Raw genomic sequence first — 23,414 nt, 5'->3', positions numbered from 1 at the left:
TAATGCAGCTGACAATAAAATAAAGGGGTCTTCTGGTTGCATAGTTGAAAAAGACTGTGGTCGTATGACTAGAGTGATAAATTATTACATGGACCTCTGTGTGCTGCTTTCAAAAGCAGAAATTTTGTCAGTTTTCTGGTGATTGCACCAGAGGAGGTTTAGTGGAAGAAATCTGTACAAAAAAAAATCCTATAGGAAGTATTGCTGCACGACCATGAGGTCTCCTTGGAAAACAGTTGTCCCTATAGTTGACAATTTGGGTTAGGAGCAAAGTTAGACGTTTGAGCAAACAAACAAATGGCAGGGAGGAAGGGAGAGGATTTCAGAGGTAAGAATTTGGTAGTTAGGAAGATGTTTTTATTCCTTCCTCCAATCTGACCTGATTTCTTTGCTTTAGTCATTTCATTGTTTTACGTGAACAGTGAGGTAGCATGTTTGTTAAATAAGTTTAGCACTGTTTTAGCAAGAAAAGATTTTATTTCAGTAGAAAGAATATATAAATCGTTTTAGAGCATTGTAAATCCATATCCACTTGGAGATACTTGAAGTCTGACTGTTCTGTGTAGATATTTAACTGGATTAATGATAAAATATAAAAGCATACCAAAGTCTGTTAGCTGGGGAAGCAACAAGCACATTTTGGTTTCAGCTTCAGTTGTTGTGTGACAAAATCAAACCATTTATTTTTCAGTTTGTGCCTTGCGTAGTGGCTACAATGGAATATTTTACTTCTTTCCAAGTATATGATGGTAGGGTGCCAAAACACTCAAAGTTTTTTTCTTCTAGAGGTATTATTTCCTCAGCTTCTAAAGAGAATAGATTTATTTTTTTTTTTTAGGAAAAAAACCCAAACCCAACCAACACCAAATGTCTTGCGGAAGCTTAGGCTGTGTAGTCAGCCAACCTATTATATGTGATAGCTCCTGGGAATTTTTGAATTCCTGGGATCCACACATCCTTTCCATACTGTGTCTGAGACCTGGGCCTGTGCTGGAGGTGGGTTGGAAGACAAAGGGCTTGCTTTTAAAGATGTCTCAGCATGCGTTTTGGCCGAGGTCCTCTCAGGAGTCTCAAAGAAACTTGGCAGGTGAAATGCAGCAGTCCTTTGCAAAGTTGTTTCCTCATGTTTGAACAGTTCTGAAGGCCAGTGCTGAGGAGGGACAACTGCCAATCACTCCTAAACTCTTTCCAGCCCTTTTGGGGAGAAACTGATGTCATGATTCATCTTTGCATGAGGCAGTGCTCATATTTCCCTGCTGTTTTATGCCTCAGCACAGGAGGAGGTACTTTGTTTTCTCTCCCCTTGTGCTTGCTCCTTGCAGTCCCATGCAGGGCTAAATACAATTTGGCCCATGGCAGAGAATTGGAATCCATTTGCTTGCTCTTCTACAGCTTTCAAGGCTTGCCAGCAGTACTGTAGGAAGCCTGGAAACAATTAAAGCGTTATTCTATCCTGAAACTTGTCTCTGCAAAAATGCTATTCTAGGCTCCCCCCAAAAAAAGAGGAAAAAAAAAAAAAAAGAGAAATTAAATCCCTGCTTTACCCACCCAGCAGACTCCTCATGCTCTGAGCACCCAACCTGGATTCTCTCTGCAATCTGAGAAAATAAGATTCTTTAAATGTGATTTAGCACTGGTGGTATGCACCATTGGTAAAAGGAGTCAAACCCAGAGAATGGCTCTGCTGTGTTTGAGCTTACAGTTCTTTTCTGCTGAAGAAATTGAAGCTACTTGACAGCAAATTCGCAGTGCAAGACTATTTTTAAAGGTTATTATATTGACTGGTTCACAGGGAAAGCTGAGTACTGTAAATTGGGTTGGGAAATGGGGGTTCCTCCATGCAGAAGTTTCATCACCTGTATTGTAGTGTCATTTATTCAGCCTGCAGAGTAACTTCCTATGTTTCAAATAGAAGTCACAGACCAGTTCTCTTCTAAGCAAGCCCTCTTACGGCTGCTTGTATCACCCCTGCTCTTGGTTCCACAGGAGTAAGCCCCTGGAGAATTGAATGATTTGTCTCTATAAAATTCATTCAAGTTCACTGCAAACTTCCCTTTAGAAGCTTTTGTACACTCAGAGGAAAAGGATATGGCACATAGCTTGGCTTTACCTTTAGGCTAGTGGCAGAGAAGTTGTGCTCTGATGAAAAGGTTGCCGTGCCATAGCAGATGTCCTGATGTGAAGAAGATCTGCAAGAATGCTGGATTAAAACCAGAATGTTTATTAGTGCTCAGATCTTGTAAACTGATGAGTAGCTTTTTCTGTTTACATTTCTGTTGCATTTTAAACTGTCTTTTAAGGTTAGTAAGTCACAATTTAAACACAGCTGTTTTCCCAATTTTTTAAAAATCTATCCTAATATAGCTGTTAAAAAAAAAATTGTGGATAATTGCAAACAAAAAGAATTGGAGGGTTTTATTTGTTACCGTCATTGCCAAAGCCAATGTTCTCATTACTTCTAGTTTTGAAGGTCCTTTAGGCCCATGACAAAAAAGATTTTTTCAATTTGATGACATCTTGCAAAATAAAATAATGCACTTTTAAACTAATGTGCAGTGAAATGATTGCCAAAATCTAGCACAGAAGGCTATGCTTTCATTATATCAGAAGCATCAGTAATCACATCTTTTATACTACATTTTATGATCTTTGGTGGTGTAATAGATGAGTTTTTACATAAAGGTTGCCTAAGATTGTCCACGATAACTCCCTATTTGCACTTGTGACAACTTTGCCAGACTTTAACCATTTGATATCCTCGTGGGGCAAAGCTTTCCGTGCTGAGTTTCTTCTCAATTGAATCTGTTTGGGAAAATTTCAGCAAAAATGATTCAAACATTGCCAGGCATTAGGCAAGGGGAAAATATATTTGTTTTGAACACACTGAAAAGTCCTGGCAAACCTTACTCTGAATTGCTATAGATTCCCTTCCCTCCCTCTATCCCACATCCTTTTGTTTTGGAATAAGGATCTGAAATTTGGCAGGAGGATAATCTTTGTCTTATAGCATTTTTATGAAAAGCATCTCACTGAATGAAGTAATAAATCTTTGAGAAGGTTTAGTGAAAGCAGGCAGAAGAGTAGAATTAGCTGAGGAAATAAATAGTGCTATCTCTGGTTAATGCCATTAGAAAGTAATGGAGGAAAGCAAGGAGGAAAGGGATGTGAACAGCAAAAGAGTTAATCGGGGATGAGACACCAAGATGAAACTGGAAAAAAAAAGAGAGTTATGGGATTTGGTATTTCCTACACAAAAAATCAGGACTTGGAATTACCCTTTGCAGAAGAAAAGATTTATGAGAAGGAGGGGTCAAATGCCCACTATCCTGCCAGAAGCAGCACATGGTTTTAGAGTGAAACTGAGAAAAGACCAAACACTTTTTACTGTTTTATCAGCTCATCGTGAACAGGAGGTTGTGCCTAGAGCACTGCATTCAGGAATTACCGATGCACTGTGCCTCCACTAATGCACCTAATATGTTTTAAAATTTGTTTATGCTTGTGACTTCTGTGAAGCCCAGCAGCAATGCGTTCTGCAGCTTGTGCATTGTATGAAAAATTACTTCCTCTTACTGGGCTTAATTTTATTAGATGTCCCCGGATTTTTTTTTGTAATTTATTTATTACAACAATGATTATTATACTGAATAATCGTTCCCTAATCACAAGCAAAGCCCAGAACTTCTGTAACTTGCAAACCTCTGTTGTACCCATCCCATTTACCTCTTTTCTGAGCTGAAAGCATGTGGTTGGCCTTTTTTATCACTACATATCATTAAACGAATATTTCTGTGGAATTATCCATAATGGTCCCGAGATTTTTGTGCCGGCTGATAATAGCTAGGGTCCATTGTGGTTTAGATCTAATTAGGATTGTTTTTCCTAATATGCATTACTTTGCATTCATCAATACCCTCTGCTGTTTTATTGTTGTTGTTTAGTATTTCAAGCCTCCCACAACTCTTTGCATTCAGATCAGCTAGCCAGAGTGACTCTCCATGCCTGGCTAACTTTTTCATGTTGTTATTCATCTTCTTTTCCAACTCCTACAAGACCATACCTAACATCTTATGTCCTTGGGAGATGGGCTAGTAGGTTTCCTCTTTTGTGGAAGCTCACCAATTATTTCTATCCTTTGTTTGCTATCTTTTAATGATTTATTAACCACGTACTTGGTTTCCCTTTATTAAAACAGAGATAAAAAATGTCTAACTTTTTTGAAAATCATCAGTGCCAACACCGGAGAAGCAGAAAGTCAGTTTGCCTATGAAACTTTAACGAGCATCTTTTAGCTTATAATAAATTCTCTAATTGACTGGTCATGCAGTATTTTATCACCTGATTCCTGCCTTCTTCAGTGCACAGCATGGCCCTCTAATGGGAATGAATCAGGGTAGGATGGGGGGAAAAGACTGTTTTCTGGAGAATATTTGTTCCAGAACTTAGCAACTGTACTGTGAAATAAACAGGGGATAAAACGTCCAGTGGTTAAGGTGATCAAGCTCCAAGCTAAAGAACGGGTTGCATTTTAACTTCATGCATCTTACTTCAATGGTACTCATGGTCAAATAACACACAGATTCGCATAGGCACCAAGGCCTTTGCCTGGCTGTTTAAAGCAGGCTACAATAATTTTGAAAGAGATTGAGCAGTTTTGGCATTCTGTAAGAATAAATTCTGGATGGAAGAAGACACACAGATATATGGACAGATAGATCTATGCCCATAAGATTGTTCTTCTAAGTGTAATTCAGAATTACGTTATTAGTGTTACTGTTAGAAAATATCTTTGTCTTCAGGCAGCAGAAGAACCACTGCCCAGTATGGTACAGAACAATTGCTTGCAAATGATTAGGCTTAAATGTTTGCAAAATAATATCTAAACTCTCAAGACAACTCTGGTGTTTCTAAATCAACACCAGCTGTTCCTGTTTATGCAATACTTTGTAAAAATAAAAGAATAAAATAGAATCTGATATGACAGCTAATATACTAAGATTCAGCTTTCTGTGAAAACAAACCAGGCCATTAAAAAATGTGGGGTTATCTTAGATAGTTTAATAGAGTCAACTGGTCTCATAATAATAAATGTAACCATCTTTCTCAAATGCCTTTAGGCATATGGCAGGTACTTGGCAAAGAGACTGCTAAAGCTGAGGTGTCAGAGAGGTTTGCTTGCTCTCCCCCTGGAAGGAACAAAGAGGAACCTCTCATAGGCAGCACCTGTCAAGAATTTCTGAGCCATGTCAGGCTCAAGTTTGCCTGAAGTGCCAAATTCTGATTTCTGTCACACATATTCTGTCACAGAAATAGAAGAGCTTCTCTGAAGTCACTGGGGTTTGCTTTAGCACAACTGCCCTCAGAACACAGCCCCAGATCTCTCTTATGAGCTGGGTGTGTAGTTGGAGCATTACTCCTTGCATAATAACAAGCTCTTGGGCTGTGTATTTTAGTGATTATTTCTCATGCTCAGAGTGGCCTAGATGATGCAGTTAGTTAAAACCAGTTAAGTGAGAGAAAAAAACCCAAGATTTAGTTATTTCGGAGCAAGGTGTTTGGCACCCAAAACAGAATAAAACCACAGGCTTATTCCATGTAAATTGTAGGGTGAAAGCCAAGGACCTTGGAGTAGTTTCAAACAAGCCATTTGTTAAACTCAAGGTCGAGCTCATGATGGGATGGCCTTTAAAAGGCGAGATTATTCTTTGCTTTGTGGTGAAAGATGAGCACCTCCCCAGAGGCAGGATTCACCCAGATACAGCTGCCCTCCCCAGTCCCTGAGGGTAAGAACCTAAAATTTTCTTAAAAAAACAGGCGCAGAAAACAGTTTTGTTTTCCCTCTTAAATGTGTCTGGAAGAGGTAATAGGAGCTGCATCTCCACCTTTGCTAGTGGTTTTGTTTGTACTTGGTTTGACACTTTTGATGCAAATCATCTGCGTGTCTTCGGTTAATGTATGTTGGGTCATGTCGCAAAGAAGTTCTGGAATGTGTGAACTGGACCTTAAAGTCTGACTGCTTGGCATTCAGCCTGTGAGATTAATCTCAAGCTCATTGAAATTAAACCTTTCTCTCCTCCTCGCTTGCCCCCCCAAATCCATGTATCGCTGTGATTAGATCATCAGCACCAGCTGTTGTGCAGGTTGCTAATGCTGATGTGACTAGAGACCTTCTATGTGAAAAGCTATTGGTTAGCCTCCAGAAATACAAGATCTGTATCTCTTAGAGGCATTTGTTTCCCATAGCTTCAGAGTAGAGTTCCTTCTTGGCCCTGAAAATTTGTGTTCCCTTCTAAAAACAGAGCCTCAAGAGAGCATGTAGAAAGGGATAAATGCTTCTGGAAATTAGAGTACCCTCTGGGTGCTGAAGAAAACAGTTTTGAATCTCTGCAGGCTGCAGATAGACTTGAATTTGGGGCTTCTTGGTAAATACATTATTGATGAGGTTGTCGAGTAGGAATTTTCTCCTCTTTTCCTGTACTGGCCCAGACACTCAGGGGCTTCTGTGCTGTCTGGCACTTGCCAAACCTCATTGTGGCTGTTTAGGGAGGAAAAGTCTTGGGCAGGACAAAGCTGAAATCCAGCTGGTTTAGGATCACTTGGTGTGGACATGGCAGTGTTTTCAGAGAGGGGGATATTGCATTGTGGAGGCTTTTTTATTAAAAGCAAGAATGGGAGTGGACTTCAGGTGACCTAGTCTGTTTTAGGTGATAAAGGCATGCTTTGGTTCTGGCTTCTTATTATTTCTAGATGAGTTTTTCATTCATGGAACGTTGCTCAAAAGCACAGCATATTTTTTCTCATAAATTCATACATTTACTGACCGCTTTTGGAAATTGCTCAAATACATCTTATATCTCTCTGTTTGTTGTTCATGAACTGTTTGTAACAAATTTCCTATCTCTATTCAGTTTTCCTGTTCTTGCTTTATTGTTGATGTGACGGATGGTCACCTTTACTCATCATTTCCTAGTGTTTTTTTAAGCAAACAGAAATCCCAATTGAGTGGCAGACTAAATACTTGCAATAGTGAGTTGTCATGTTGTTTTTTCTATTCTTTAATTCTGCCACTCATTTTTCATAAGCTACCTCTGTCTCTGCTGGAAATGAATTTAATTAAATCAAAAATTGATTTTTCTTTTGATGAGTGCATATATCTTGGCAACCTGCCCCTAAACTCATTGTTCACACACATTTGTATGAACTAAACTTTGGTTGCAGAAATCTACATAAACAAATGAAAATGAGATCAGATTTGTAATCTGAAAAATTGCCTACAGAAAGATTTTTACGTTATTCAGCAATGACTTCCTTTGACTGTTACACCACAGACTGATAGTACTTACCAGTGCAGTGGTAGGACAAGGCATTAAACTGAGTACTTGAGGACTGGGATGTACTCTCTCCAGCTGGATTTTGTGGGCCTTTCCTTGACAGAATTGTTCTCAGAATATTTACTATTCAAAAGCCACTTTTATTTCTAAAGAGTACATAGCAATAAGTGTATACAAAAGACTACCAGAATTTTTTGAGGGTGGGGTTCAGGTAATGTTTGTGGCAGTGATTTAGAGCTAATAAAATGAGCTGGATTAAATAAAAAAAATATGCAATCCTGTTAACAGAAGCTTGGCTCCATCAAGGAGCAGGAGAGCTCACCTCGGAAGGGAGTTTTTACATATTTCTCTGCAAAGAAATACTGTGATCAGTGCTTACCAGAAGCCCAGCACCTTCAGGGTGCCTCTTTCTGAAGAGGCGTACAGATGGCCTTCCTGTTTACCAAGTTTTGTGCAACATTTGGAAAGTAAAGACATGAAACTGAAATTTTAACTTTCCTGTTTGGAGATTTTCTGGGACATGCCATTTCAGTGGCAGAATCCACTAAATACAATACATTATTTCGCAACTCTATTTTTAGCTTATTTATTTATGACTTGGCAGACTCCTAGTCAAGAGGGGATAACCCTGGCCCTAGTGATAAGTTTTAACAACTGCATGTTTATGCACCGGTAAGTATCAGGAGGTCAGTTATAAAAACCTGTCAGTTTCTATTACTTCTCTGCTGACTTTCTATCAAAGCATGAAGAAAGGGGAGCTGCCATCTTTCTCTTTGTACTAGTGGGTGGTATGTCATGAATTAGATAAAGTGAACTTGATTTTTTTCTTATATTGGTACAAAATGCTCTGCCTTTGAGAATTGGATCAAAAAGAAAAAAATTTCCGGCTATTTATTCTATCACTGAAGTAGGTGAAAGCAGTGGAAATAACGTACAAACCATATTTCTTCTGAGCCCTTTTAAAAACGCACTGGCAGTGCTCTCAGATGCTTGAGATATCTAGTGTTGAATTCTGATCAGGTCTCCCCAAAGCAGATCTGTTTGGATATTAATGAACCGTTAATTTTTAAGTCATATGCAACAGGGAATAGTGAAACTTGCATCGTCTTTAATATGTTCAGGTCACTTTCTTTTGATACCAGTACTCAAATCAAAGAAGCTGAATGAGAAAAGATAATATCAAAGATGATCACAGTTTCTTCTGCTCCAAACGACAGATTTGCACTCTGTTTAACACCTTGCTTCGACGTGAGCTTCCAGTTATCTGATATTGATGGCCATGTGAATGAATATACGCAACTGAAGTAGGCAAGTCACTCAGTGCTTCTATGCAAAGCAGTACCGTTCTCTGAAGGATCATGAAGTTGGCTGAAATATCATCCTCTTGAATAAGAAAAAGAGCCTGGAGTTCCTTTTATTCCCTTGCTCATGTGTAAATGTGTTTTGTCACACTCTGGCCTCTTTCTGGAACGTTGGCTACATCAGGATAGGCTCCCGTTCTTAAGAATCATAGAATCATAGAATCACTAGGTTGGAGAGGACCCACTGGATCATCTAGTCCAACCATTCCTAACACTCCCTTAAACCATGTCCCTAAGCACTTCATCTGCCTGTTCCTTAAACACCTCCATGGAAGAAAAAGAAAAAAAAGAAAAAGAAGAAAAAAGAGCACACTTTAATATCTTTCTAGAGGACCTGAAAGCTTTGGTTTCAAGTTAATTTTTTGATAGGACAAGCTACAGAGCGTGCAGTTTACAGCAGAAGGATAGAGGACCTAGTTATCCTAAGCTTGTAGCAAGAAAGTAGATACTGAGGACTGACAATTTCAAATGATAAGCTACAAGATCTGTCTCTCTGCTCCCAGCATTACGCCACAAAGAACAGACACTTCTGCATCTCACCTGGGGTAGACTTTGTAGATCAGGAAGATATCCAGATTTATTTTGATCATTATTTACATGTGAAATATTGTTTTTTAATATTGAAAAATGATGATTAGTAATTTCCTTAGGGGTATTTACAGTAACAGTAGTCACAATGAACAAATTGTATACTTCCTTCTCTTTATTTCATCATGGGGTATGTCACTTTTGGATTTTTATCTCTAACATCAATTCTTAGAGCTGTAGTTACTTCATACAGTACCACCTTTTCACTTTACATTTCTTAGGAGATGTTTATTATGCCTGAGTGCTGTGCTTGTTGTCATAAGAACATTGCGGAACATCATATCTCCTTTGAAGTTTGCAAGACACTGCTGCTGATGGTGCAGTAGGTTAGATATTTCCCTCCAGCTTCTTAATTGGGAGACTTATCCTGTACAATGTAGACACTTCTGTTTTCGCATCTCATCCTGACCACCGGGTTTTGGTGGTATTTGTCAACTGAATACCCTTAGGATTGTATGTTTGCATCACATGGTATAATACAGTTGAAAATATTCAGTATCTGTGCAGTTTCTAGGCTGTTTTCCATGGGCAGTTTGGTATTGCTTCGTTGGTTGCTACTAATGAGTATTTGGAATATCATCAGAGGGATGAGGAAAATATTGACTGCATAATCCTGCTTGTGGCCTCTTCAGATCAAGGTGTGTGAGTATTTTCAGGGGCTTGAGGGGGAAGATGCTTTGATTCTGTACTTGATGAGTCCATTGAGACTTTAGGACGCAAAGACTTGCGATCATCAGCTGTACTGGAGAGTGTTGAATGAAGTCAGCCCAGACCTGACCCCTGCCAGATATTGAGCCTTACTGAACCAGAACATTCACAGGAGTCTGAACAAGGAGATGCATAATACAAAGCATTTTTGATCTTCAGTACACTCTTTCATCCTTGCTGATATGCTGAGAGATACATGGTGGGCTCTGTGCTGACCTGGCAGTTTTTAATGGGCCTCTTGCAGTTTTCAGACCTCACATGTTGTGGAGGTTATGAAAAGTGCGCATTCATTCTAGAGTGCTTCAGACCAGGGATAACTTAATAAACGATTTTAAAAGGCAGATGACCTAATCTAGAAGACACTATTACAGGAGCTGAGAATATCAACAAAAAGTAAGCGTATGCACATCTGTATCAGTGCTTCCGCTTGTAGAAAAAACTCCAAATCACAAAATGGAGCTAAGAAGGCACAAGGGAGTAAAAAGAAGGAATTTGTTCTAGAGCAGAGAGGTGGTCTTTCAGTGTGGCATACAGAAATCAGATATAAAAGTCAAACTGATTTTGGAGGAACTGATTTGGAGAAGGAGAATCCAAAGATGTTTGAACAGTCAGCACCTGAACCCAGTACCCTCAGAAGAGGATCTGTGAGATTTTGATATCTTCTTTATTTGAGGACCTAGAGAGAGATCCAGATGTTTTGTAGGCTCTGAGAAGGCACAAGGGAATAAAAAGAAGTAATTTGTTCTAGAGCAGAGCGGTGATTAAATATAGTGCACAGAAATATGATAACATCTCACAGTGATTGTCACTATTTTGGTAGAAACCAAGCTGCTTGGTGTGGGTCCATATATTCTGGGCTGAGCTTGACATAATCTTCTGCTAGTCTAAAAAGACATTAGCACTGAATCTTTCCTGATTTTCTGTTTCAGTTTCAGATGACAGCTCCTCTGGCAGTCACACATTCCCAGAAATGGAACAGTGTAGTTTCTTGGCTTTGTCAAGGGTACTGCTGCCTTCTCAGGATCTTTAGTAGTCTTAACACAAGTCTTCCCAGAAAGCTCTGAAACTGTAGATGGTCTGGGTTTACGGCACTCTTGAGGAACATACAGTGCGTAAAAAAAAAAATAATCAGAAAAACCCAAGCCAAAACAAAAAAAAAACCAACCAAACAAAAAAGGGTTCTGAGCAAAATCATTCCTTCTTTTAGCTAGAAGTATACAGCTGTAGCCAAACAAACATCCCAAGCCCCCACACTGTATGTTTTTGTTAAGACATGAGGATTTAGGTCTTTGAAAACAAGCCTGAGCTGCCCAAGGAGTGCATTCCTTTACATAGCTTCTTTCAGTTATTTTGCTCTTCAGCAATTTGGTGCATGATTCGTCATGTTATGCAAAAATTTTTTCTTTCTTAAAATAGTTTCCTGTGTGTTTCAGCTTTCTCCCAGACTTCATGTTCTTTGTGGTTTTAGAGGCTGTATCAACACTGATGTTTTTGTTTACGTGATGGATATCTGCTGTGTCTGTAAGTCCTGTTCCTTAAAGAAGTTGGAGGAGAAATAAAGTGCTTCTCCCAAGGCTCTGCTTGCTCTTTGTCAGAAGGTGTTTTCACATGGAAGGAAATGAGGGAAAAAATGTATATCAGCAGTTCTAGGTGTCACTCATTCGGCTCTCAGACCAATGTCAAAGTTAAAAATCAGAACGACCATTAGTCACTTTTCACAATAAAACTTGTCAGCTGGCATGAACACACCAAGAAATTCCATAGAAATTCCAAGCAAGTTTACAAGATTTCCACAAATTTTCAAAATTGTCACATGCATATATACATATTATATTGCTCTATGTCCTACAAATTTAGACTACATTTTGAAAACATTAGAAAATAGAGAAGGCCAAATGCAATCTATCAAAAGGTAAGAAATCTCAAGTGAATCAGTTTTACTGCTGATCTAACAGGTCCATAGAGTCTGAAGTGATAGGTTGTAGTTCATAGAAGGCTACTGCTGTGATGAAAAGATGTTTAAAATTTCATTAGATGTTTATGGACCTACGGCTGAGGCCTCAGTGGATTATCATATACAACAGAAATATTCTTTTTTTCAGAGGATTAAAAGCTGACCTATTATAGTCTTTCGACTAGATCATATCAGGTCTCAGATACGAGGGTGACCTTAGTGGGTGATTTCCCTGATGTACGTAGTTCACACTTGGCCTTGCTTACTTTGTTTAAATTTAGATTTATACATTTTTAATGTTTAAGCAGTAGGGGAGCTAGAAACTAGACATTTTTGGTAAATAATTGCTCATGTTGCTACTAGTTGACTGACAGCAAATGAGATCCTACAAGGATTTTTTATACGTTTTGGTGGTAGTGATACAGCTAAGTGGCCACTTGGTAGGTGAGAGCTTTGTTTGTCTAGCGTTTTAGCATAATCATTAAATCACAGCTTTCTCTAATTGCTTCAACTGGAGCCAAACTCAGTTGGACAGGATTCTGTAGCAAATGGAATTCTGTCACATTCAATATCAGTGTTTGCTTTATTAAATAGCATTTCTCCGGGGACCTGCATAGACTTATGGAGTTTTTAATTTGTTACAGTATGTAATAGCTGGCTTCTGTGAAGGAATTGTTCACCAAACTGCATTCTTATTATCACTACTGATGCCTTTTTACTTTAAATGAAGTTGACAAGATAAGATATGCCGTTTAGAAGAAAGCTGTACTTACTTTGCTCAGTGCAGAACGAGTTTTGAAAGGGAGCTCTTCTTGGCATGCATAAATTCTCCCGTTTCTTTTGAAGTGAAAATTTGAAGTTAATAATTAAAACAAACACACAAACCTACTCTGTTATCACAACCTCTCGGTTTTCCAAATGTGTGCTTCATTCTCTATTTCTTTTGGTGCCTTTAAGGACAGGAATGAAATATCCTTTGATTTACAACCTTAACACCCTTGTCAGTGATCTTTTACGCTGTTATACAATACTATAGCAGCAATAACAGTAAAAGTTTTGGTTCTAAGTTTTTGGGGTTTTTTTTCAATGTAAGCAGGTGATTCATGTATCTCCATTTGAATCAGAATCTTAATTTTTAAATATAAAAAATCAGTTTAAGGAGTTCACTAGTCTGTACTTCTCACCTTCAAAACTTGTAAACCATGGTGTACATTGAGAACCTGTGACTCTCCTAAGCCCAACCCATTCTTGCTTTGTTGGAGCAAAGCAGACTCCTAATTATTGCTCTTTCATTAATAAGTCTTGGCTGTCACATGTCCTTCAGTAAGTGTTGCATGCTTGAAAAGGATAGTCCTACAAAATGGAGACACGGAGCAACCTGTTGATCTGGTGGTAGCTGAAAAATACATGAGAAACGGCAATATTTAATATGTGTTTTCTTGACTAAGAATTTGCTTGTACTTCGGACTTCTGAGGATGTAGGAAAATCCATTTGAACAATTCTTCCTGTAGTTCAATTTTATTTTGTACAGGAATTTTTTCTCCAAATACAGGCTGAGAAAAAATACAAGACCTGAAGACCTTTATTGGCAACTATGGCTAGCTAGGGAGTGAAATTAGGAAGCCAGGCAGATAATCACATCTTCTTCATTTAAAAGATTTCATACTGGCAGAAATCTTTAAGCAGCGCTCCAACTTCTGTCTGCTAGTCGGAGCTTTTTATATGAAACAGCAGGAATCTGGCAGTCTGGAGAGCTTTAAGCGTTGCGAGCAAAAAACTTGAACATCATTTATATGTTTTCCTGCCAAGACTAAAAATCTAGACAAAGTAGATACGGTTGTTTCACCAAGCTTTTCACTTATATTTGTCCTTCACTACATAAGCTCCCAAAACCTCAACCAGTTTTTTTCCTGAATTTTAAATTCTTGGTAGTGCATTGGATAGGATTTATCTTACCTACCTTTATTTCTGTAAAAGTTACATGGCTAGACTGAACCATTCTCTAGGCTTCCTCTACAGTCAGTGAAGAGACAAATATCTTCAGGAGGCTTTTTACCGCATATGAATTTAGACAAGTGTCTTGGGGTGAAATGAATCCCAGCCTTGTTGTCACCCTCCAACTTTGATTCAGCCAATGTAACAAATTCCTTTTCCATGCCGGGATTTGGAGCTTTGATCACAATATTCCAACATCTGATTTCCACTGAATTTAATGGAAAAATAATACCTAAGTCTTTTAATTAGCTTTGAAAATCTCAGCCTTAATGTTTGATTAAGTTTTAATGTACATCAGTTTGTGTATAAAAAATTGCAAGCATTAAATTTAGCTGGACTATTTTCTAACACCTAAGCATCTGACAGTTTCATCTGGTCAGTGGCCCAAATGGCCAATACAGATGACACTAATTATTCTGTAGTGTTGAAAACTGGACCAAGTAAGTAGAGTCTAAAATATGGACTTAATAACTTAGTGTCTCAGTGCTACCTTTTTTTTGTGTCTCTCTCAAGTATGGTTTAGATTCTGAAATACGCATTCAGCACAGATAATATTTGTGGATACAGTGACATTGCCAGTTAACAAAAGTGGCTGTGGTTACTAATCCTAATAAGTACAGAACGTATACAGAAATTAACTTGAAATGTACTTTTGTTGTACTAAAGAAGGAATCCCTTAAAAAACATCACAGGAGTGGGACTTCTGAGATGAATAAAAAAATGTGAACGAAGTTTTAAGGGAAGTAATTTGCAGGTGACTATATCTGTTTTATGAAACAATTTATTAATTCCCACAGTGGTGGTTTTATGTTGTTTATGTAGCAAAGTTCTAATGGTTTTTTTAACTAATAACACATAACAAAGAACTTTCTTTTGTGCTTTACTGTTGCTTCTTACCGAAATTTCTGTGAAGTGCTGTAATAGGCACTTCAAGTGCCGTAGTGTGATACCTCTGCACTATCTGGTATTATATAGTGCTGTTACAATTTTATTTGGGTGATACCTGAACACCCAGAACCAGAGTTATTTTATTAAGCACTTAAATGCTGCCAACAATATGTAATTTAAAGAGTAGATATGCCTGTAAATAGTAACTAAAGAGGGTGATTTCTTTTTGAATATTTTCTCTCTTTCTGACTAGTTATTGCTAAATTAAGCTTTTGTGCATGAGATTACCTGTCATCTAAAGGAGATGGGACATACAGTGCACTGGATCTTTTCCACTTCATGTACCTTCCCAAGAAATAACAGCTCCTTCGTTAGACAGAGCTGTCCAACATTGTGATATGCTCTTACCTGGTTTGCAATGCTTAATAGGAAGTCATAATTTTTAATTAATTTGACTTGCAGGCTAACAAATGTATACTTGGATGCCAGTCCAGCAAAGCATTTTAGCATATCCTTAATTTTAAATTTTAATTTTAAAATTTCTTGCCGAGTCTTAGACTTTTCTCCAAGTCTTGTAGGGTAGAGGATGTGTGTCATATAGAGATCAAACTCCTAACATAAATGTCTTGTCAACCCATATAATCTTAGTTTATGATAAAATCAACTCTTCATTGCTGCATTACTTAGTTCTGTCAGTGTTTGATACTTCCCCAAGGAGCTGGAGCACAAGTAGAATCGTAGAATGGTTTGAGTTGGAAGGGACCATAAACATCATCTAATTCCAATGCCCCTGCCATGGGCAGGGACACCTTCCACTAGATCAGGCTGCCAAGTAGAAGAGTGATTTGTCTCACTTGAGTTTTCCTTCCCTATCTGTGCCACTAGACTGCACTAGACTTGCACAAGAATAAGGTATGAGAGATAAAAGAGTGTGTTTTCTTAACTCACCTGAAGTTTAGATTGTAGCTGTTAGGAGGCAGGAACTCCTGAAGGTCCCCGCTTTGTACTTGTCTCTAATAAGCATTGTGCTTTTGTGAGACTTCAGTGAACAGAGGTGGTGAGTGTCCAATGTGGAATGGAGGTATCAAGGACTGCCTTCATCATGTTCCCATTGTGCTATTTCAATGCTGTCAGTAGTAATTTTAATTTCACTGTAATAAGCGATATCATTTGTGTTCACTAAATTTTAGGGCCTTGGGAGGTGGTGCAGTTGGGTAGATAGACCCAGAGAGACTCTTTTACTAAAATTGCTGGGAAAAAGACTTTTTTCTCTGTGCCCTGGTGAAATACAAGGTTTGATGCTTTATTCACTGATGGCAATACTAGTTAACGCCTTTTCATTGGGATAGATGGCATAGTAGCTTCCATTTACTCATATAGATGGAAGTAAACAAAGTAAGAAAGAAACCAGGTCAAAATGCCAGAATAAAATATGAACATTCACATGACTGATGGTAGTACAATAGATAATAGACACACTTACTATTCCATCTCTATAAACCATTCTCAAAGGCTGAGGCTGTGAGGTATTCTGTGGCAGAACAGAGAAGTGTAACTGTGGTTCATTTTTGATAAACACAGAACTCAAGTCTGTGATTTGTCTGCAATGATCATGGATGGAGAATACTACTAAGGAAATCCGTTACCATTACCAGGCAGCCAGAGACATCCACATGCCTACTGAAAAGAGGGCTCAAATGTAAAACGACTTTGAATATGGATTTATCATGCACTGTATATGTACCAAGTCCAAACAGATACTATGCTGTAGGTTGAAGTATCTATTTCTGTTAACATCTGCAAATGATTTAGTTGTTAATGCCCAGTCTTTTTGTTCGCACAGCCACAGAGAACAAGTGCAATCTTATCCCATATACTTATAAAGGGCAAAGAGCATCTTCTGCTAGTTATTGATAATATTGCTGTGAAATATTAAGGGTGATGCCATGGTGGCTATAAGGAATTGGCTGTGGAACATGTCTTGAGCTCAGATTCATTCCTTCCCCCCCCCTTCCCACTTTATGCTATCCATTCTTGTGCACAGATTCCCAGAGTGGAAATAATGAATTCAAATTAAAGAAGCAGGTGAAATGACACATTTAATAAATTAACTCTTTCTACTCTGTACAGCTTAAAATGCAGCATTAAATTCTGCAATCTGTATGTGCTGCAGGTGAATAGTTAAACATGCAGAGTGAGTATTTAAGGATTCATTTCTCTTTTGTCCACAAGCTGCAGTAAAATTTAAACAACAGCAAATAATAGGTTTGAGACCTGGCATTCTTCTTTGATTCTATTATTAGACTGAAACAGACAGCTTTCTCTCATCCTTTCCTGACAACTTAAGTTAGAAATTCTCTGTAATTTTTAGGACTCCAATTTTTAATGAATATCCAACTTGATATACATGTAGCTTATGTGTAGACAGAAAAATTGGGTGCCTTAGGAGGAACGGAATAACTATACTTTCATAGTTGTGTGTAGACCGGTCTTACTGTTTGTTAGTCTGGTGAGCAGTTTCCACAACTTCTCTAACAAAAACTCTCTAGTTTGGGCATATTATAGTGGTCAAATAACAAGCAAGAGGTCAACCATCCTTCTAACATAAAAAAAATATTTCTGTTCCTCGTGTCAGTGTCAACGCGTTTCAGTAAATCTGAACCCATGGTTTAATTGCCCAGTGTGGACTTGCTGTTTGAGAATCTAAGATGCAATCACAAAGCAGTATATCTGCAAAGCTGAGTTATATGGCCAGTATCATTACAGCATAATTGTTTTGCTGTAGTGATGCTGATTCCCACATCTCTGGGTTCAGAATACATAAGAAAATGGCATGAATCAATTTGCATATTTTACGATGCCTCCTTCTTTTTCTGTTTCTCCTCTCATTTTTGTCTGAAATCAAATATTTAATGATTGATGTTCTCAGTTCTTCATTCACAAAATGAGCTGTTGTTGCTTTTTTTGCCTTTCTGTATTTTTTTGCCTTATATTGTAGTGGTAGCCAAAAGAATAGGATCCTTGATATATTAAGAATTTTTAGTCAGTGTGTAAGAGTAGCATTCCCTGTAATTCCATTGGTTTCTTAAAAGTTACTACAGATTTACTTGAGACGCAGAGATGTTGCCCCTATTTTGCACCTGAGTCGGTCTCTCTGAGGTGGTATTGCTCTGGGGATTTATTGCATGTCTATGTTTTGCCTTTCAATAAAACAGAAACTTGGTGTTGTTTCTTTACTGTACAAACAAAGATAACTTCCAACGTGGAATGAAAACAATAATTTAATTATTAAGTAAGCTGAAGAAACTGATATGTTTTGCACATTGAGCAGAGTTTTGGCAAGAAGTTGCAAGTATATAATGGAACAGAAAACTACTTGTGACCAAAGCCAAGTCTTAAAATCTTCCTGCCAGTTTTACTACATATTGTTTGAGAGATGGCATCCTGCCACACTAGTAAGTGAAATAATAGCAAGCAACACCATTAAAACTGTGGCTGTGTTAAATAACAAATGGAAGGAATAGAGTTGGGCATTCCTGGTAGGAGGAGGGGAGCTAAAGGTTCTGTAAAATCCCATTACCTGCAAGATTAAAGGTATTTTTAGTGCCATGTAAAACACGTCTTATGCTTAAGGTAAAATAAATAAGCTAGAATAACGAATGCAAAAGCAATGGGAATGGTCCTTACAAACCAGCCTTGGGCAACCAGATTGGTCCTCTTTTTCAGGTGGTTTTAATAACTGCATAAGGTACCACATATTTCTAACAAACGTGCTCTGTGTGTAAGATAAGTATGCATCTTCTTGTACTTACATGAGAACAGACAACAATATGACAATATGGTTTCTAACCCATACACTGTATAACAGTTTTCCACTCATTCACTCTTTTCATACCCTTCCCAATGAAATCAATTTAAGACTCAGAATATCATTATTCCATATGGAATTTATATAAATAGCAAAAACCCCTTATCCAGGGTCATAAAATGACTTTTATATTGCAGGGCCAGACCTACAGATCAATACTCAAATGTCCAAATGCATAAAATTAAGATATATGGATCCCTGTTAATTTGTAACCCTTGTGAAATTTATATCAGGACCTTAAATATGTTGGGTAGACACAAGACAAGTCTAATTTAAAGCTAATGGGGAAAGTTACTGGTTTCTTGTATTCAGACTTCTTTTTTAATGTTCTGTCAATGTACTCTGAGTATAAACATTAGTGTCAGAATTTTTTTATACCTATGGGTTTCTTAATTTGCAATGGCTTTGCAGTTTTTACAGGTGTGTTTAACGGCAAAATGTTACACTGAACTGCATTTTAAAAGCCTGAGTGTAGTTTGATGTGCTGGGAAAGGGAGGAGGGGAGGAATACTATTCTTTCCTTGGGGTGACAGCAGTTTTCTCACTTCAAAGAATATGAGAAGCATGTATGTTGCCAACAGGAGTGTGGATGTATAGAGTTCTGAATAGAGTGACAATAGGGAAAGGTTGCAGGTGCCAAAGAAAAATGTTGAGTTCCCAAGGGCGCCATCTCTTTTTAGTTTTTCTTTACCCAATGCCAAACCACATGGGTTGATGTTTAAAATTCAGTTTGTCCCTGATGAATAATTATATATATATATATATATATAAAGGTCCCATTTCAGAATAGATGTTTGCTATGTGTATTCTGAATTCCATTTATTTTTTTCCATTACCCTGTTTTTAATATACTGTTTACACCTCTTATATGTGTGCAGCCAAAAGCAATGTAAGGGTAAAACCAAACATCTGCTTCTGACCAGGTACGAGTTGTGTTGCTGCCAAGATGGGGCAGCTTTGCCTGGGGCTCATAGGCCATGGGACCTCTGCATCCGTTCTTCCTTGGAACACAGTAACCATGCTCTGTGGAATTTCTCCATGGAAGTTCTGCTCCCCTCTGCAGAATACCAGCCTTAGAAATTTGTAACAGGATTTAAACCACATAACCCTCAAAGGCAGCAAACTGAGCTGATTATTGCTTCTATGCTTGGTAGCCACCAAGGACAAGTGAGCACTCTTCTTTATAGTAACCTTTTCATATGTTTGAAAACCTTCATGTTCCCTGTGAGCTGCTTCTGTCTTAGACTAAACATAACTAGATCCTTCTGCCTTGCTTCTAATGAGTCTTTTGTAGTTGCTTGGATTGTTTCTTTGCTTGTGTCTTTAAACTCAAGTGATTCCTATTGTTCTTAGCAAAATTAGAGAATGAGTGGCCCAGACCTGGCCGTAGTACTCCAGAATTGGACCAGCTATTCTAGTTGAAGTTGTTACAGAGGTGTTCTCGCCATCAGCCCAGATGTGCTTGCTGCCCAGAGGGGTCATGCAGCAATCTTGATGGTAGGGAGAGAAGGGGAAGAATGTTACCTCGCACCCTGGAGCCTCTCTAAGCTCCACTGCCCAACTTAGTTCAAGAACTTTCCTAGAAGAAGCACTGCACAGGCCCACTAAAAAACTGTAAATAATACTCTGGAAGAGGGGCCGTTTGCAGTGTGCCTGCCATCCAGAGAAGAAGAGGACCAGAGCCCAAGTGATGTCCTTGCACTTTTCTCTTTCTCTCTCGGTTTTCTCCCTTTTCTATCTTTCTGTCTTTTCCCTTAACACAGACTTAGCAAGCCAATGCCCATCTTATCCCTAAGAATGCTTGTACAAATAAATTCCTTGTTTTGACCAATCGCTTGGCATAATTTTTGAACTCGTCTAGCCTGGTGGGTACTAAGCCCTAAATTTTATGAGGAGACCCAGGGTCTTACCCCAGCGTCCAGGCTGGGTCACGACAGGTGTCTTTCCTGGAGTGGAAGGGAATTTTATTTCAGAAATTTTCCTTATTTGAAAGAGCAACAGGTGGCTGACATATTTGCTTTATGATCTGGAACATTTTCTACAATACTGCTTATCTAGTTATACTCCATTTTGTATTTGTGGATTTGTCACTTCACTTTATTGAATTTCATCTTCATTTCAGATAATTTCTGCAATCTATCAAAACAATTTTGAATTCCAATTCTGCCTTGCAAGGTACCTGCATCCTCTCTTGAGTGTGGTTTCATATACTGACTTTGAACATGAACTCCGTTCTGCCTTCCAAGTCATTAAACAAAAATAAAGGAATCTGGAGAAAATGCCATAGGCTTAGTTGGCCTTGTATTCTAGTTGCAAGATCTATTTAGGTTCAGCAATCACCATCAGAGGCGAGTAGAAAAGCCTCATTTGTCTTGTAGACTCTTAATCATGTAAGTGCGTATGGTGTAAAGAAGAACCCAGCTTGACTCTCACGTCACACAGTGAACGTGTGGGACTATTAGATGGAGGGGGAAAAAGAATATCATTGTACTTAAAATCTGATTACATTTGCCAAAGAAATCAGAGTCAGGAAAAATTACCGAAACCCTAGGATTCCATTTACTTGGAGACCCTATTCAGAGCTGAGCCATGCTTCAAATTGCAAATAATACCAGGGGTGGAGGGAATCAGGGGGAACAATGGCAGTTGTGGCAAAAGGCGTTTGCTGCTTAGGTAGCTGGCTACAGCACCATGGCATCTTCACTTCTGACCCAACTCTGGGCTGTCTCTGCCCTCTTCTTTCCTTTCACCCATTCCTTAAGTTTATTTTAATACAAAATATTTTAAAGTAATTTTTTTTTTTATTATGTTTAGGCCATTATTTCAATATTTGAGTGTGTGAGTGCACTACGTGAAAGGAAGGTTGCCATGGTAATTTCTCATTATTGTTGAATAGAAAAATAATTACTCTGGCAAAATCCCCCGTAACCTGTCAGAGCATAAGTTAAAGATGCCTGGGGGCAGCCTTTCCTTCCACCATCCCCTTTTTTTGCAGGAAAAAGGGGGTGAATTTATTATTTTTTTTCTCCTCATAATAACTGGATCCTTTTTCAGCTTGGCTAGGGGACACCTCATTTTGTTTTCTTCACCATTTGGCTGTTAGAGTAGTTGGGCCCACCTGTGACAAGGGTGGAGCAGAGAATTAATCAGCAGAGTGTATCCAGGCTTGATAGGCTATTTATGTATTCTATTAATGTTTGGGGGGATTTCTGTGGGTGGGGGTGAGGTGTTGCCTTTTCTATTTTTCCTTCTTTATGACATAAAATATGAAATAGCTTATGGTAAGACCTTGGACAGTATTCAAATTGTGACAGAGTCTGGATATTTCATCTGTCCAGGGAGGGAATCCTCAGTAATTCCGTCTCAACATTTTCCTTGCCTTCAGACTTCTTGGAAGCAAGAGTAAGTGCAAATATGTGTGGTTTTGAGGTGAGGCCCTGGAATTTCCCTGTTTTCTTTGTCTTCCCCATGTGCATTTGCATCCTGACTATGTGATGCTCCCCTTCTGTTTCTCATGTCGTCGGATGTTGTGTGGGTAGCTCCAGTGACACTCAACTACTGAGTTAACAAGAGCTGCAGATGTGGTATGTGACATCGCTTAAATCCTTCCCTCTCCTTATCCTTCCCTATCACAAGCATGTCTGGAAGATCCCAGTTGAGCAATACTGCAGCTACTCTTTTGGTAAATGGCAGAGCATGGTAGCTCGTAATTACTTGTTGGGCAACATACTCTTGTGTAGGCTTGTAATATCACTCCCCAGGCTGCCCCAACTGAAAGGTCACTACGCAGAGGTGTGTTCTTAGAAGATGGTTGCTGGGCTTCTGTTGAACACTTGTACACATATTCTGTACTTAACGTTGTGGTTACTTGGCTATTCATTGCAGTGGTGCTTGCGTGTGGAAACACTCCTCAGGTTTATGCCAGCAAAGAGGAAAGAGCAGCAGCTCTCTGTGACAACAGATTTCTAAAACATGAGGATGGTTTTGATACCTCTTTGTGTTGATTGAATTTTGAGCAAGTACTACAGGGCCATGCTGGTTGTTGTCCTGCTGCTGCTGCTGCTGAGCGGGATGCCTCTTGGCAAGGAAGATGAATTACAGGCTCCGACCCATCCAAGAAATCTCTTGGGGGTCTCTGGTAGGAGCTGGAATGCTAAAATTTGTCCTTACCTTGTCCCCATTGGACAGCTGGCAAAAACCAAAGTAAAGTTATAAGGCAGGAAAGGTACCCTGCTCAGCTGTTTGGAGTGAAATCTAATAGTAACATCTTTGGGAAAAAAACGAGCAGAACTAAAAAGCCCAGATGCTTATTTCTCTGCATGTGTACCTATAGTAAATATGATAGGTACATGTTTTGTCTTAAGTTGGCATTTAATCTCGGGGCTTTTTTCCTTGTGCAGGCAACACATGTTTTCTGGCTTAGTTAGATATTGCTTAGGCATTAAGAGATACTCAGAGAGGTGCTATGCTGAATGAACCTGGCCTTGTACACTGGGAAGGCAGCTGCTGCGAGTCGGATAGAGTGGCTCTCAGGAGTGTGGCTGGGGCATCTTCAGAAGTGCATTTCCAGCTTTGTTGCTGATCCTGTGTGCTGCAGGTGATTTAAATTTCAGGGTCTCAATGGAGCAGAAGAGACTATACCAAACATTTCAAATCCAGCTCTTAAATATATCCATAGCTTTTGAATGAAACAATTCGTGGATTCTATTGTTGCCTAACT

General features: G+C 38.7%; 1 protein-coding gene across 11 annotated transcripts in view; it reads left to right on the top strand.

The window, feature by feature from the left end:
* LDB2 (LIM domain binding 2) overlaps nt 1–23,414 on the top strand; it is a 215,142-nt gene that overhangs the window by 51,882 nt on the left and 139,846 nt on the right. The gene's annotated exons all lie outside the window — the stretch shown is intronic.

The sequence above is a fragment of the Cuculus canorus genome, chromosome 4 (genome assembly GCF_017976375.1).
Source record: "Cuculus canorus isolate bCucCan1 chromosome 4, bCucCan1.pri, whole genome shotgun sequence".
Classification (NCBI taxonomy): domain Eukaryota; kingdom Metazoa; phylum Chordata; class Aves; order Cuculiformes; family Cuculidae; genus Cuculus; species Cuculus canorus.
The sequence above is the reverse complement of the archived record's forward strand: the minus strand, read 5'-3'. Positions and strand labels throughout refer to the sequence as shown.